The following is a 17,755-nucleotide window of genomic DNA, read 5'->3' as shown; positions in this document are numbered from 1 at the left end:
AAAAAGTCTGGATGCTTGTCTTCTATGGATCTTAAAGGATGGCGGTTCAAGCTAAGCCATACTTGAAGCTGGAAGGGCTCTTGGTACAGATCGGCTTTTGCTCTCTTAGCTTTGTAGGCCAGCGTCAGGGTTTTGAATCTAATGTGGGCAGCAGCTACAGGAAGAGAACGCAGCAGGGGCAGGGGGCTGATGGTGCGCAAAGGAAGACCAGCCAGAAGGGAGTTGCTGTAGTAGTATTGAAATGACAAGAGACTGAACAAACACTTGGGTGGCCTCTCTAGAGAGGAAGGGTCAAATTCTCTTGATGCTGAAATTGAGAAATTCTAAGCTTAAATGTTTAAATAATGTCCATGCCTCGTGTTTTTTTATATTATTTTTGTTTACACGTTTTTTTTTTACAGATTTTTGAAGCAAATAAGATATGGGCATGTACTTACCAACATGAGATTGATGACAGTTTACATCCAGTGTTTGTTAGCAATGATAGCATAGCATCTCACACTAGATCAGGGGAAAGTGATAAACCATGTTAATTTGATTTATTGCCAAACTATTTCTTTAAGGACCTTTGGACCAGCACAGTAAGTGCTTTTGTACTTTAGCTTAAGTAGAGGTATAAATGGATAGCTTCTACTATTACTTGAGAAATATTTTACAACGGGCATCTGTAATTTCACTCAAGTACAGGATTTGTGTACTTTGTCTGCCGCTGGTGAAATCGGACAAGCAATTCTTTGAAGGGCTTTATCTCAGTGAAACCCTAATACAAGTCCCTTTCAGTTATTGTTCAGGTGAACGAGTTTGCTGTTACCTCCAACAGCCCACATGAGAGTTTATTTGTAGAAGAGGGATTAGTCGTGTTGATGTGTGGTTTTTCTAAAAACCTCTCCAGGACGGAACACACTTGAGCTGTCGGACCTGTGTGGCAAACGCTGCTTTATTCCGAAACACATAATTTAGCCTCCTTATTGTGAACGCCACTCAACATCCTGCCATGTTCAGAACCAGCTCAATCAACAAGCGACGTGGAGGTCAGTAGTTAAAAGCCTAGGTGATATTACCAGTGCTAAGCCCTATCTTTTTTAACACACTCACATAATGCCCAGAAGGCAGTAGATCCTTTCCACAATGTGCCATTAATTTCATCTTCTACGGTGCCTTATCAAAATATTTTGCTCCGACTTCCATCAAAATACCTCAGTAACCTTGGAATCTGTCAAAACATTTGGATATTTTGGAGTTTACCTGACGGCAGCCGCCGATTTCCATCAGAAATAGTCTGAAATATTCCTCGCATCACAGCTTAGAGAGCTGTTTGCTTTAAACAAAGGCGGGTTTGATTGTGTGCAGAGCAGGCATGCGCTCCACCTCGCAGTGTTACATAAAGCATGAGCTTTCCACTTGGCATGGAGGAGCTGGAGAGGGCTGGGTGAGAACATGACAGAGCAACACTGGAGTCTCCGACCCACCTCTTGTTTCTCTGCTATGCTGTCACTCATGAAGGTTGATGGAAGCTGCTTACAGCATATCAGATTAAGATAATACTGTGTTTGAATGCATTTGCTCTGTTGTTACAGGGCAGGGGCAGAGTGGTATGTGCTTACACTCTCAGCACAAAGGGTTTGAAGGTTCTGAAGTACAAGAAAATGTTGGTGCTATATAGAACCATTTGAAAAAAGAGCCACATACAGCAGATTCTCCATCATAGAACCATTTAACCATACTTATTTACTGAAGAAATCCTGGGGAACCACTTTTTTAAAGCATGTTCACTGTTAACACAAAGTTGCCACAATGGGTTCTTTGAGTAATCCCAGAAAAGAACTTCTTTTAGTTCCCTAATGGATCATGGCTGGTGAATGTGGAGAATGTGAAGAGCCTTTACTTACTGTACTTTTCTAAAGGTAAAGGTGCAAGTGTCTGTCACTGTACTACGTACAGTGAAATGTGTCCCCCACATTTGACCCATCTGTTGTAGTGAACACACACACACACACACACACACACACACACACACTAGTGAACTAGGGGCAGTGAGTACACACACACCCAGAGTGGTAGGCAGCCAACTCCAGCGCCCAGGGAGCAGAGAGGGTGAAGGGCCTTGCTCAAGGGCCCAACAGTGGCAGCTTGCCGAGTCTGGGTATCGAACCCACAACCTTGTCATCAATAGCCTGGAGCTCTAACCGCTGAGCCAGTTTTTGTCTAGAAACATTACATAATGGTTCTTCACATTCAATTCTCAGCTGCAAAAATGGTTCATCAACTGAAAGTTTGGGGGGGGTGGTTCTTCCATGGTATTGTGCAAGAACATACTGTATTCTGGCATTTTTTGCATTAGATAGTTAGAAGTCGTAAGGGTGGATAGATTGGAATATGCCATTGTTTAATGAGTTCAGTGTCTTTGATGTAGCAAGAAATTCCAACAAGGCAAGGAGTTCAAACGTCTTATTTTCTACCTCATGTCACTTTTCTATAGTAGCTTATCCTGCACTTCATCATTTCTCTGGCCACCTTGGTCAGTGAGCTTTGCCTTAGCACGCTTGCGTTTGGCTCTGAAGCAGCTGGTCCTTCTTAAACGTCGGAGAGGGATTTTCTTACAGTCCAGCTCTCCTGTGGGAACACCTCCGATCAATTTAAGATGGCCACACATCGAGCCAAAGCCACAAGCTCTCGTTTCAGCTTAGGATCTGACCGGGGAGGATTTTGCACTCTACGCTCTTGAACCGCAGCCAGCGCAGCCGTTTCTTAGCTTAGGGCTGGCCAGTTCACTTAGGCCCTAAACCCGCCGTCTCGCTACCTCCCCACCCTCCCCTCGGTTGCAGAGCGATCACTGTCTGCAACGCAACTCAAGCTGCGGGGATTCTTTAGGGATAGAATAACCACAGGTGAGTTAGCAGTCTGACAGCAAAGTGAAATATCCCTATATTGTAAAAACATTACATCACTGGCCCTATAAGCTGGGCCTGGCAATAAGCCATGGGTTATTAGTTTTCCTGGTGTGCAAGAGAATGGGAAGCAGCTTTTAACCTTAACACTGACACTGTTCTCTTTCCTTCACGACAGCTGGCGATCACGCACAAACATGTACATGGTTCACAATTGCGAACCGCGTGGGAAATCCAAAGGGGCTTGAGGGTATGTTAAAGGAATACTCCAGCGTTTTACAACCTTTACTCTATCTGTTATATTTGTATGGTGTGGTCAAGCACCTGCCCTTTGGCTTCTGTTATAGAAGTTTGGTGTCAGTGAGTTTTCTGCTCTTTTACTAAGTGGAGAGAAAAGCATGTAAAATATGTAGGTTGAATTAAAATTAAAATTCAATTAAAATGAAGACAAACCTGATTCTTAACCATCACCAACTGAAATTATAAGATTACTGTATTCTAAAGACCTGTTTCATTACTCCATATGATTGGTACATTAATCTTCACTCGGTAGGCATGATCAGACGTCAATGTACTGTAGCCTATATCCTTCCTACAAAATTAGGTCATCAGCAAAGAATACACATACAAGTCTGAGAAGACAGACGAGTTAATTTAACGACAGTCTGGGTGGTGACGTTTAGGATCTGTGAAATCAGGCCTGACGAATAACAGTTCAGCTCTGTTCTGTTTTCACGGCCCAGAGAAAGGTGGTTTACTTTTCTTCTTTTTTTCCTTTTTCTTTACTGTATGCACTATATGGACACTATGCAGTATTTGGACACTTGCTCATTAGTTGTTTCTTCCGAAATTAAGGGAATTAAAAAAGAGTTTATCCTCTGTTTGTTGGAGTAAATGTTGCTACTGTCCAGGGAATGCTTTTACTACATCTTGGAGCATTGCTGTAAGGTTTTGTTTGCATTCAGCAACATTGCATCAAGAGCGTAGTGAGGTCAGCAACCTCAGCCCCCCCCCAACTCATCCCAAAAGTATTGTATGGGGCACCATCATTCCAGAGAACACAGTTTCACTGCTCCATGGCTGAGGGACTCTATACCCCTCTACCCCATACCTGGCATTAGGCATGGTGCCTAAAGGTTCATGTTTATCAGATCCAGCAAGTGTTATTGCCAATACTTCTCTACAGGGACTAGACAAGCTGTGTGTCAGCAGTGGGTGCAGCTTAAGGTAGCTAAATGCATTCATATGAAGGGGTGTCCACAAACATTTGGAAAATGTCTCTTTTGTGGCTAGAAAAGATTTGTCAGCCTTAAAGGTGCCAAAGAACGCATTTATTGCATGTTTTTAGGTTGTTTTTGATAAATAATGTATTAATTAGACATCTTTGGTCAGGGTGAAAAATGCTTAGATGCTGTTATAGTCTATTTACAACCCTGTTATTTGCACTAAAGCTAAACCAGCTTCAATTCTAGTGCGGGATCTGATCAAAATAGCTCTTAAGGATTTAGTTCCAGCCCATTAGATGAATGCCCATAAAACTCCCATTAAATAAAAAACTAAACATAACTATGTTGTGTGACAGTGATGTTTAGCACGTTTACATATACCTATGTCTGTCTATGTTGAAGAGCAATGTAAGCTATGCATACTTAGATCAAATAAAAAAAAACTATGACAAGAAAAAATGTTATGTAACAGTTTTGGGGTTTTGAAATCAGCCTGTTTTACAGCTGTTTTGGTTATGCTGAATTTTCTTCCAAATAAAGAGGTAACAGTGTCACAGTACGTCACTGCTATGAACTGAACTCTCATTATTCCGTTTTTCCAAGGTAAATGCTGTTTTCCTTTCTATGGTACCTTTAAAACACCCAACTGATTTCATCTTCTTCTCTGTAAAACCTTATCAAACTACCAAAGAAAGAGAAAGAGAGAGAGATGCCAGTGTAATATGGTCTTCAGGCCTTCCAGGCTGCAGCTGAGAAATAGCCCATTTTTTGTTTATGCAGTGCGTATAAATTTAATCCAGACTTTATTGAATTGCAAACATGGTGGGAAGTGAATCTGGAACAAAAGGCCTCAAGTTTCATGTTATGTCTTGGTTACAAATGACACGGCTTAACCTAGAATGGAAGACGAAGGCATAAATTTCATCCTGCCCCGAACCCACCCCCTCCAGCTCCCACCTCCTTAAGTGAAAGAAGGACACATCTGCAACACTCTTTTGACACGGTGAAGTGATACTGCCTTATATCGTTACAGCTAGACTGACGTCCTGAGCCGAGGAACGGCCAAGAATTGACTTCAACTCTCCAGCTTCTACTGCTTTGTTCACTGTGCTGCTCAAAGGATATTACATCCCTGAGTTGCTTTCTGTCATCCTTCAAGTCTATTACAACAGGCATCCATGGTAATGTTTTGGAATGTGCATCATATAATGAAAAGGCATTAATATCTCAAGTTCCACCAATTCTGTTCCCACGCAAAAGAAAAAGAGTGATGTAACATATCCATCACCTGAAGGCGCTAAGCGCTCTGTGCATCTTATCGTTTAATTCATTAATAATTCTTACGTGTGATCTCACGTTGATATAAAATGCATACGATAACAATTCCCAGATGTTGCTCTTATCACGTCTGCCACTCCTATACAGAACATGTCTCTGGTTCAGGATCTCGGCAGCAGAAACCACAGCCCTGTATAAAATAAACAAAACCCAGAAATGTGTCATCATTAATCATTTCAAGCATAGTTACATGACGAAGCAACACCTACAAATTGGCTTTGGATTTCTAAATAGTGAAATCAGTGTATTGGTGGGGGCTGGGCATTTTTTTGTCCTTTTTTATTTTCGGTAGGGCAAATCCAACGGCAGTCTTTTTGATGATGAGTTTAGCTTTGATTAATGAGTGTTGCAGCTAGAGTGGAAATTCCCGATCGCACAGAGGGGAGCAGCCTGCCTTTCAAAACACAATGCTCATCTAATCAAGAAAGAACTGAAAGAAAGCCTTCAGTCATCCATTTTTTCCACAATTAGTTAACAAGGCTCTGTTACTACAGTGCAAATATTTTTTTTTCTCTTCTATTGCATAACTGGTATGGCATGTGTGCCTTTAGATAGATATGTAGACAGACAGATAGTCAGACAGACAAACAGGCAGCTAGAATGCACACAAGTTTTTTTACTGTACACTCTCAAATAAGTAAAGGTACTATAGAAGAATTTTTGATTTCCTGAAACATCTTTGTAAATGAGATTTGCAAGTATAATAAAAAAAAAAACTTTTTCAAGCTGTAAAGGAAGAACCTTTGGTAATTCTGATGTAGGATAATTATGATGTAGCATAGTGGGTAACAACCTACCCCGTCTACCCTAAATTGACATAGTTAATCTAGAAATGTCATTGAAATTTAGTTAACTTCTTGGAATTTACCCTCAATAATAATCTTAATAATCTTAATAATTATCTTGTTTTATCTTGTATTTTTAGGCTTGTAGCAGAGGCTTACCAAGTTAACATCCAGAATGTAAGAAATTATTATAATAAATGATAAAAAATATATAGAGATTATAGAGTTTCATATTTCTACACCACTATGGCACAACTGGTGGACAACCATTTATACATTCCCAATGAAGAAAACAAGGCATTTATACCTTTTCTGATTTAGTTTATGTACATATTCTGATTTTTATATCTTACAGACTTATAGGAGGGATATGGGGTAGCTTAAACAGTCCTGTTTTCTCACATTCAATATCAGAATGGTTTCATCATCAAATTTGTAAACAAGGAATAGTAACAAATATTTATCTATATTTGTCATGATGCACTAGACATTTGCATAGATAGAAGTATAGTATAGATACAGTATTTCATGTCTGCATTTGGGATGATTTTCATGTCTGTCCTGTCATTATTCATTCTCTGTCTGAACTGGCTTCTTATGACTTCATTTCCTGGTGTGTAATACATTCGGAAACCCATTTCCAGCTTTTTTACTGAGACAGCACAGGAATACTTTCTTCTTTAAAGCGTGCTACTGATGAGCGACTCTGCTCAGTCACCTAGTTCACAGTGAGACAAAGGCCTTGATCATCCTGGCAGGTGATGCACAGCCCACTTGATCGTACGATAAAGATTGGAATTTCATTGTTTGTTATTATTTCATCTGAATCATCCACAAATCGACTGTTCCCACTCCAGGTCGGGCTCGATCGAGCACGTCTGTGGTCTGATCACTTCAGAGCATTGAGTGTGATGATATTTGTACAGCAACACCTGTGGGTACTTCCCCAGACAGTACAAAAAAGAATCCTGCATCTTTTATTTAAGCTCATGGTAAAATGTGGACACTTTGGTAAAGGCTGTGGTAGATTGAGTGAAGGCTGTTTTATGCAGGTTTGTCTGCTATCAGGAGAAGCTCTCGGTGTCCTAGCTGCCCTGATGCAGCAGATTATGTCCGGAACAGTACACAGTGTCTGAATGCTATCTGCATCTCTCCATACAAGCTGAAGGGATAGGGCTCTGTGGAGTTTCGTACTTGAAAAGTAAAGAAGAAGGGGTAATCAAATCACTGATGGTGGTAGTGCAGCTAGACACTATTTTGACTTTCTCCACCTCAGTGTTAAGTTCTGGTGCTTTCCTCAATGGCCTTTTGATGAAAAGTGATGCTTCTTCTGCAGAGTGATTCTAAAGTGGGTCACTTCAGTGGTGAAGAAAATATCAAGTTAATGTCAAGTTAAATATGAAAATTTCAAAGAACAACAAATTATCACTCTGAAGTGTTTAAATATTGCAAATTAGGGTACAAACCTGATTCCATGTAAAAATAATTAGAAGGGATTTGAGCAGGAAAAGGGAATTTAATACAATATAAAAGTACCCTCACAAGTACAGAGATGTCCTTAAGCTCCACTTGTGTATCTTAAAAAAATGTAAAGGTATTAAGGGGGGAAGTTTGCTTAGAAGGTCATTCCTTCCATTAAAATATCCCTCTTGTTCTGACACTAAAAGCAAACCAAACAGAACACGGGAACTAAAATAACACAGCAAAAGCAGGAAAAATGAATATAGTTGACAAATAATTTCAATATAATAACAAAATGACTTAGGAGCAAACCTACCTCGGAAGACCTCCATAGTTTGGGATAATACAATCAATAAGGATCTGATCAAAATAAAGGTACTGTCAAAGGTGAGTGCCCGATAATCTGCCCTTCAAGACAAACTGCAAATCGCAAATCAATTAGTATACATACATCCATAAAAATAAATAAATAAAAATAAACCAATTTAATATTAAAATATGCATATATTGATATTGGTTTCTTTAAAAGTGCATATTTGTACCTTAAAAAAGCTGTGGTCATGACACATAAACAACCCAACATAAAAAAGAACTATTTCAAATATATGTTTTCTAACTATAGATACTAAAGTTGTAACCCTTGCAAATATTACCCCACTACCCCACTATATATATATATAGCATTTTTCTGAGAGTATGCAATACAAAATATGTTTCCCCTAATTTAATGCCTTTTGCCCTCAATTTACAAACTCCCTAACCCAGTGGTCTCCACCCCTGCTCTTGGAAAGTGACCTAGCCACAGACTTTGGATCCAACCCCAATTGCCCCCTACTTGATTCAACTAATTACTACCTTCAGAGGTCCTTGATTGTCTGAATGAGGTGTGTTAGATTTAGGTTGATTTGAAAGCTGCTGGAAGGTAACTCTCTTGGAGGAGGTTTGGAGACCACTTGTCTAACTGGTCAGTATTTTCTTTTTTTTTGTTTGTTTGTTTTTGTTTAATTATTTCTCACTTGTAGCTTATTATAACACACACACACACACACAATCTGTGGAATGTCAAGATTCTAAACTGTAAGTTGAATAACAGAAATTTGATTAGATTTGGAATATTTACATTTTAAAAGCTGTGTTATGTGCCGTATAGTTTGTATTTTCTAAAAACAGACAGATAAAAGCCATAAGAACAAATTCCAATCTGTCAATACAGAAAAACAAACAAACATAAATAAAATTATTATAGAGCAGTGTAATAATCATGTAATTACATAACCACATAATGTATATTAGCCTTACGGTAAAACAACAATTCCACTAATAACTTAATATATAACAGATTATAACCAGCAATGGTCATATCTGTTATGTCATATCTTCAATAATTCTACAATAAAACAATCTTCTTTATCTTGGCCTGACATTTGGCCCTTTTTACCCCACAATGTACAATTTTACACTCTAACCGTACCTCCACTTCTCTTCGTCTTACCCCGGCCACCCACCCCCCCCCTCTAGCCCCTCGCCGTCAACCCTGTAACCCAACCCAGCATTTAAAACAAAAAGAGAGACACTCTTCAACAAGCGAAGGGCCTTTATCGTCCTCCAGAGTGGTTTTGGATATCAGCTTGTTGAGATAGCATCTCCCCTCCACTATTCACCAGTGTCACGGCTTCTTTCATTTGATCTTTATTTACACCGGCCATTGTGTGGCGGCGGCCATTTAAGGGAAGGTGCCCTGAATGGATGGGAAGCTGAGCAGAATGCCTCCGTCCTCCATTCACTCTCCTTCATTAGGGAGCTGTCTACTCATAGTGACGGATGAGCGAAAGAGGAAAGGATGGGACTGAGAGAGGAGGACCCGGAGAGGCACTGCGAGGCAAGAAGGACGACACACCTCATCGAATACCATTCAAATCAAGACTTGAAGGCGAAGTCAAGCTCTGTTTCCCTCAGACAGAGACGGAGATGGCACAGCTCCATGTGGGGGAATGCACTCTGTGTGTGTGTGTGTGTGTGTGAATGTGCACTTATGCTGGCCTTTCTACAAATTGCACGGGCTGTGGGAATTTCCCCCCTACTGTGATCTGTCAGTCACAAGTGTGTGTGTGTGTGTGTGCGCACATGCACTCCCTCCCTGTTGCTGCTCCTCCAGCCTACTGATGTTCAGTGTTTGCAAGTGATCATCATCCACAAATAATGCAGCCTGCTCGGGTTGCTGCTGAGTTGTCAGCTTCCCCCTTACACATCTGGAGGTATTCCTGTCATTTTGCTGTACTCTTCAATCCTTTAGACCCCAACACAATTCTAGAAAATTCTCGTGGCCACCTCTTTAACGCTGCAGCTATAGGGTTAAAACACAATGTGGTAACCCATTTATAACACATAAAGGTGCAGGTACAACGCATAGTCACTACCCAGAGTTCCTCCCTGCAGCCCGTATCACACTGTCCAAAATTCTTTACCTTCTGGGGCAGATGCCACATGGCCACCTCTCTACAGGCAGTCGTCCACAGGCACATCATTTCCTGACCTCTGACCATGAGCATTTCTGCCCCAGTATCTGCAGAGAACAAATTCGGCATGCAATGAAGTAAAAGCCAGGGAAGCAGGTTGGCATTCACGCTAAGCTAAAGGTGAGTGAATCTCTTCTCCCAGTGTCTGCTTCCAACAAACTGGACTACTTCAGCTGATTACCAAACTAGAGATACCCACACATAATGTGGCTAGTTTTTATGACTAACACAAGTTAAATCCAAGGACAGCGAGCAGGTGCTAGGCTAAGGCTAACTTATAGGCTATGCCATTCCCTGTGCCAAAAGGATAGCAACACTATTCAGTAAGACTCAAGATTATTTACAAGAAATCATTACACTGTCACACGTTATGCTGTGGTATGCCGTCATAGTGCAGTAAATCAGCCAATGAAAGCATTTTTCCAAAATATTCCATATCTTTGTCTTTCATAAGCCCAACAAAAATGGAAAATCTGTGTTGTATTCTGGGGCAAAATTACAGGGTTTAATGGTGTCTGTCTACTCTAGGTATGCACATAGCACATACTTAATATTAGTATACCAAAGAACAACTACAAATCCTTATCAAATCCCTACTATGGCCTTTAAGGTGTGAGGAGGGGACATGTCCTCTTTGATGAAAACTGTGCCCACCAGTAATTTGCTCTGAACATATCCAGACTTTCCTTTAACAGTGTTGTTAAATTTGACCAAAAATATTTACAGCTCTGGAAAAAATGAAGAGACCACCCTACATTATTGGTTTCTCTGGTTTTAATATTTATTGGCAGTGTGTTTAGGGAAATTAACATTTGTGTTGTATTTTATAAACCGTGGGCAACATTTACCCTAAATTCCAAATACAAATACTGATATTTATTTGCAGAAATGACAACTGCCGGTTAAAAAACAACTGCTCAAATAATGCAAAGAAATAATTATAATAATTATAATTTACAGATGTTATTATTCAAATTTAAACCACACAGTAATAATATTTGAACTTTTAGAGTATTTAAAAAATCACTATGGTGAAATAACCTTGACTGCCAATCACAGCTTTCATGTCTTGGCAGGCTCTCCACTAGTCTCTCACATTGCTGTTGGGTGACTTTATGCCACTCATAGTCTGCAAATTCAGGTAACTCGGCTTTGTTTAATGAAATGCCTGGAATTAAATGGCTGCCACACATGTAGAGATGCAAATTTAAGAGCGTGTTGGAGACAGCTAGCTAACTAGTTTAACTAAGAGGTTTAGCTTAGTTGTTTGGTAGTTTGTTAAAAATAAAATTCTGCTTTAGATATGCCAATCTCGAGGTAAAGCACATACAAGTCAGTCTATCAAGTCTATCAGTCTATCATGGTTATTCTGAAAATTGTTGATCTTGTGCAGTGTTTATGCTGAGCTGACATTAGCGCAATGCTGTCGACCCTAACTGGGCAACTCAACTGAGTGGTCACAGACATTTTTCTAGGTCATTTTCTTTTAGGTCTAGCAGATTTATTTACTCTGTTAAATCTAGAAAAAAAGTTTCTACAGTTGTAGGTCTGTGTATGCAGTACATCAATAATGCTAACTAGGTTTGTTTTAGGTTCTGTTTTAGACTGTTTTTAGCTTAGTTTTTTGGTTGGTTATTAAAATCTGTGGTTGAGTCCCATTCTAAAGTCATACCCTTTGGTAAAGAACATAAAGTGCTGCTCCATCAGTGTCATTGCATCTCTCTTTCTTTCTGTCTCTCTCTCTCTCTCTCTCTCTCTCTCTCTCTCTCTCTCTCTCTCTCTCTCCTCTCTCTTTTGGGTTTTAGAGTCTTATTAGACTTAATAGACAGGCAGCTACATAGACCTTAACAAATTATTTTTACCCAGATCATTCTCTCTTTCATATTAAAGCCTCTATGCTTGGAGCTGCCTGGAGCCATGTAGCAAAGGGTAAATATGTACTGAACGTTGACCCCATACTGAGCACTGCTTACATGCATACATGTAGTATGTAATATTTGGTATATATAGCGGTACAAACAGGTCCTGGATACTCATTTAGCAACTTTTCATTTTTTTTTTTTTTTTTTCGGGTGATTCATTCAGCTGGTTGACTTGCCCAGTAAGGCTTATTTTAGGCATGAACTAACAAGTGAAACAGAACAAGCTCAGTTTAGCTATGGCTGAAATAATGCATATTACTAGCTCATATCTTATTATGCAAAGAGTAAATGGCTTTAAAGATATGTAAATCTGAAGGTCAGGCAGTATTTATGCTTAGCATAATTGTGTTTATCCTAACTGTACAACTCAACTAAGTGGTCATGCAAATGTTTTCCAAAATATTCCAGTTTCCAAAATGAGCAATAATTATTAATTGGCTTCAGGAAAGATAATCCTTCAAAAAAACAACTTAATTTTTTATTCAGACATGGGAGTCATGTTTGTACCACCCCATCACAGACTATATGTTTACCATTGGAGTAGATTACTGTACATTAACTTAATTAAAGGGTGTAGTTGCATATTACCAAAGCTTTGGTAGGTATTTTTTTTAATGCAACAATGTTGCATTGTCCCTTGTGTATTAACCAGGTAAGTGTAATGTACAAATCCAAAGAATTATTCCAAAAATATCCAAAAAGTATCTTCAGTATCATGATGATAAGTTCCAATACTTTACTTGAACTGAAGTTCACTGACAACTCCAACAGGTTCTAGATATTGTACGATACACCAATTTGCTGTTGAATGAATTTGCAGAGAAGGTAGGATTATATGACATACAAGATGAAAATAATAATAAATTATTCAAATAATTACAGACCTTTTTATGCATTTTTTTAAAGTTAAGAGCTATAATCTTTGTGGCATTTCAGTCTAATTTATTTTAACCATTTTACACCTCAGGATCGGGACATCCAAAGTAATTTCCTAGTACTTACCTAGTCATTTGTAACTCATGCTATACCTGCTATACCTACAATATCTACTTGAACTAACATCTAAAACTTGGAGAACTGTCAAAGCAAGTGTTGCCATTATTTGTCTTATATAATTGTAAAGCAGTAATAAATTCCAATGCAAAAAAAAGAAGGCAGGGTGTCCCTTAACTTTCCTTTCCACAGTCAGCATATGTGTGTATATGTACACTTTGCTACAAAGTAAGGTGCTACAAAGGGGCAACCTTTGAGCGATGCCATAAAGAAACTACTTTAGGTTCCAGATATAACCATTGTTGATGAAGGAGATGTGTGAGGGGTGAAGAAGCTGCAAAAGGTTTATAGAACCTTTGTGATGATTACGTGTGAAGTTCTTTATCAGTTTAAAGGTTGTCATTAATAAACATTATTTTTTTTTCTGGAACCAAAGGTGGTCCTTCAATGGCACTGCTCAAAGAGCCTTTAAGAGTGAAGATAGGAAAGCATATTGGCTGTAGGTGGTGGGGTGTGTGTGTGTGTGCTTTGGGCCTGAGAATGTCACAGTGTGGAATCCATATCTGACTTTTGTGAAATCTTTAATGTGTGGACTCCCCGTCTCTTGGAGCTCGTAGTGAGTAGGGGGTCGGACGGCGCTTTGGTTGCTGACACATTCCAGCGTAGCAGTTGATAAGAGGCAGGGCAGCAAGCGAGGAAGTCAGCCAGCGGTGGGGTCTACAGCAGGACAATGATTAATCGGGCTGAATCATTAATGGCCCTAAAGCTTCCAAAGACACACACACACGCACAAATATACACACATGTAGACAGACAGACACAGACACACTTAAATAGATGGACTCCAGCTCTGGTCCACTGTAATGAATACAAGAAAAGAGAAACAAAGTAAGAAAAAAAAAAGCTTTAGTGCTTGGACCCCTAAAAATATAGAACAAGCAGGGCAGGCTTTCTAATTATACCTGCTTAGCACACCGGGTTGTCAAAGCAGATGCTTTCTTAGCCTCTAACAAAGAATGTTGATGTATACGACACTGCTCTTCTGTATTACTTTATTCATGAGATGTAAATCATTTTACATCCATCTGCATGGCATGTGAATGGATGTGTCTTTCAGTAATAAAGGTAAGGCTCAACTGCAGATGAGGTTTGGAGCTTTTCCAGCGCACTGCCTGCAGGTTTGAGGGAAGGCAGCTGCAGAGGTACAGCAGGTCTCTGGTGGCGTCCTGTGCTGCTCCGGCTGCCGCGCTTTGATTAGTGCATGTTGATCGGTTTCATTAGGAGGAAACCTAATCTGAGCTATCGGTGAGCCGCTGATGGATTCCCCCGAGCAAGCCACTGGTGCCCGCAGGGGAAGCATGAGGTGAGCGGGTGGGGGGGGAGTTGGGGATCCCGGCTCAACATGAGAGGCCTGGTACCGTTTACTATAAACAGACATGGGCAGGAGTGTTTGCAAGGTCACAGAGAGTGTGTGCTTGTGTGTGTGTTATGTGTGTGTGTGTATGTGTACATGTGTCTTTGTACATGTAGGTGGGTGGGTAGTTGTTCGTGTGCATGCACGTGCATATGGTATCCCATACGGTCATTTGCAGTGCATGTGCAATAAGGGCCTGCAGTCGTACGCACCGCTGTGCAGCTGAGACACTTTCTAAGTGAAAATAAGTAAACAGATTAGACTTGAATTTTATTTTATGTATTTTTTTCTCATTTTAAAAATTGCATTTTTTTTATTATGTGAAGACAATGCTAACATGTTATAAGGTAGAGACTTACAGATGGCCAAGACTTATAGGTATATATAGAATTTAAAAACATTTAAATTTATATTTTTTGCCAAGTGGCATAGTTCAGATCCAGGTAATCCCAAAAAGTTTACAAAATTTTCCGTTTGTAAATTTTGTAAAGTTTACAAAATCTTTCCTTGACATTTTTCCTCTTTTTTCTAGAGCTTCATACTGATGTCTTTTTCGGTCATATTGACTCACAAACAGTGAAAATTAGTTTTAGGAAATTTAGTGTGCAATTAGAGATGTTGATGGTGAAACTAAAGACTTGTCATTACCATCACCAGGTATCATCACTATCTCACCAAGTTTGGTGTTGGTAATGATGTGTTACAGTAATGACATTTTTCTCACATTTTCATGAAAAAGACCATGGGTCATGGGTTCAGTACATAACAGCTAGTATAAGATGCATTTGAAATGCACATAAATGAAAAACAGTATGGTATGGTAATGATGTTAAGTAAATCTGCTATGTCACCAGTAGGAATACATGGTTAAATTACTCATTTCTTTAAAATATATAAGTTGGATAGATATAAATAAAGTAATATTCAAACATGTTGTGTCATTTAATTTTTTTAATAGATTGATCACTTTTTGCATTTTAATGGAGTAGAGAATTTTGAAGGACTGGGTTGGAGACAAGGCCAATGTAGCAGAGTAATGATTTTTAAAACAGGGGAAATCATTATTATTTTGGTGCAGAAATATTGTTTGACGGTGCAATGAATAATGCATTTAAATTATGAGTAGCATTTATTTTTCAGTTTTGTATTTTTAACATGAATTTATAACATAAAAAATAAAAGGGGGATTCTCTTTTTGGAGCTTGGTGTGTTCGCCTTGTGTCTGTGTGGGTGTCTGTCTGGGTCTCCAGTTTTCTTAGTGTATTGGCTACTCTAAATTGCCCTGAGATGTGTGTGTCCTACCCTGTGATAGACAGGTGCCACATCCAGGGGGTATTTCTGCCTTGCGTCCAATGTTTCTGTCTAGGAAGAAGATGGATAAATAGAAAATAAGCTGAGAAACACATGAGCAGATTTCTAGTCGTTTACACTCAGAACTGGGTCTGAACTGTTGTTTCATTGCATTTGAAAGACAGCCAAAGTATGACCAGGACGATTGGTACAACATGGTCTCATGCAGCAGTTTGAAATCGTAGTTGTAGACTGTGCTGGGAACATCCAGGTAGTTCTGCAGGTGGATCTGGGAAGGGTTTATTGAGTCTATAGCAGGATCTTCTGTCCCGCAGATTTTGGCTCCAACCGAGTTCTATCACACATGAACCAGTTAGGCAAGGCTGTCGGTAGCATCTGAATAATACAGTCAGTTGTGTTTAAACCATACTCTCTAGAGCAGAAGCTCTCCAAGATCAGAGTTGGACACATCTGCACTTAAGAGAGGCCTGTAGTTGGTAGTATGCGTTGAATCTGTAGATCTGGACTGGACCTTAGTGCTGGGCAGACCATGGTGGGTCTGTATAGGAAGACTCAGGGCTGCGTTGGGCCTGCCACACTGGGACTCCCTGCTGGTTTGTGCGGCGTGCTGAGCAGTGGGGGGTTGTGATGTGTTTGTTTAAAACTCGCAGGAGTCCCATTAAGCCCTGATTCCTCTCATTTAGGACTTCCACTGGGACATGGAGCAGAGCCCCTGGGAAGCGGCACGTTGCAAGGGACACCAATTATCGTCCCAAGGACACTGGCCCGCCTGTTCGTGCTCAGGGCAGCTGTCACGTCGCAGGACAGCCCTCCCCGTCAAACCCATTCAGCCGAGTGCACCAAGGGCCATCCTAATTGGTGTTGGGCAAACAGATTTTGTCACAAAGTTGCAAAGGAAGCTAAGTAGCTGAATGTTCACATTGTCCAACCCCTGACCTGCAGTTAGGGCCTGTTCCGAGACCTTCATTATGCTCCATTACGTTGATTAATCGCCTCTGACTCGTCCTTACAGGCGCGGGAAATCCAGGGCAGCAATTAAAAGCAATATTCTGGCAATAAGCAGTGGCGTAAATAAGAAGTGAGCTCTTTTCTCCCTGTGGAGTGATATGATAGTGGCGAGGGGTAGGACTTGGCAGGGACGGGAAATCGGCTAGGGTCTTCGGGAGCACATCAAGTTCAGTTTGTCTTTGGCCTTTGTCTCCCCATTTGCGCTCCTTTTTTCTCAGCTGCCCACCCGCCCGGACCATCAAGTGCCCCTCCCTCCGCTCTGCTTCCTCCCTCGCTCTCTCTCTCTCTCCCTCCCTCCCTCCCACCACCCCCCTCCCTCCTCTTCCAGAGCTCTTTTCATTCTTCTTTTTAAAAAGGGGATTTTGTTAGGGAATCACTTGACATCATTAGTTTTGGAGAGCGGCCACAATGACTGAATGCTTGTCTTGGCTTACGAAAACATATGTCGGATCAGCAGTCCTGAGGCTGTCTCTCGACCTCAGGTGAAAGGTCTGCCTGCCTTTGCACTTGCTTCTGTTCGCCCCCTCTCTCTTGCTCTATGTATTGCTCTCATATTCTCTCACTCTCTCTCTCTCTCTGTCTCTCCTCAGGCCTCCTTATCCCTTGAACACAATACACATCAAGAGAAAGCTGGGAGGCCGAATTTTCAGGTGAAAGTGGATACACAAGCAGTAGCAGTGTGATGCCACGGCAGCCTTATTTTATGCAATTGTCAGCTCTTTACACTCCTGTTTGTCTTATTATTTGGAATCCCAGAAAAGCATTCAGGCAATCCTCAGCCACAACTATTCAACTGCACAATACAGAATGCCTCGGAAATAGGCTAAACACAGCACTTTCGCTTTAACAATGGGAACTCTAGATGCACAATAAAACAAGCAGCTCATTGTGGG

The sequence above is a fragment of the Salminus brasiliensis genome, chromosome 19 (genome assembly GCF_030463535.1).
Source record: "Salminus brasiliensis chromosome 19, fSalBra1.hap2, whole genome shotgun sequence".
In the NCBI taxonomy this organism is placed as follows: Eukaryota; Metazoa; Chordata; class Actinopteri; order Characiformes; family Bryconidae; genus Salminus; species Salminus brasiliensis.
Note: the sequence above shows the minus strand (reverse complement) of the source record.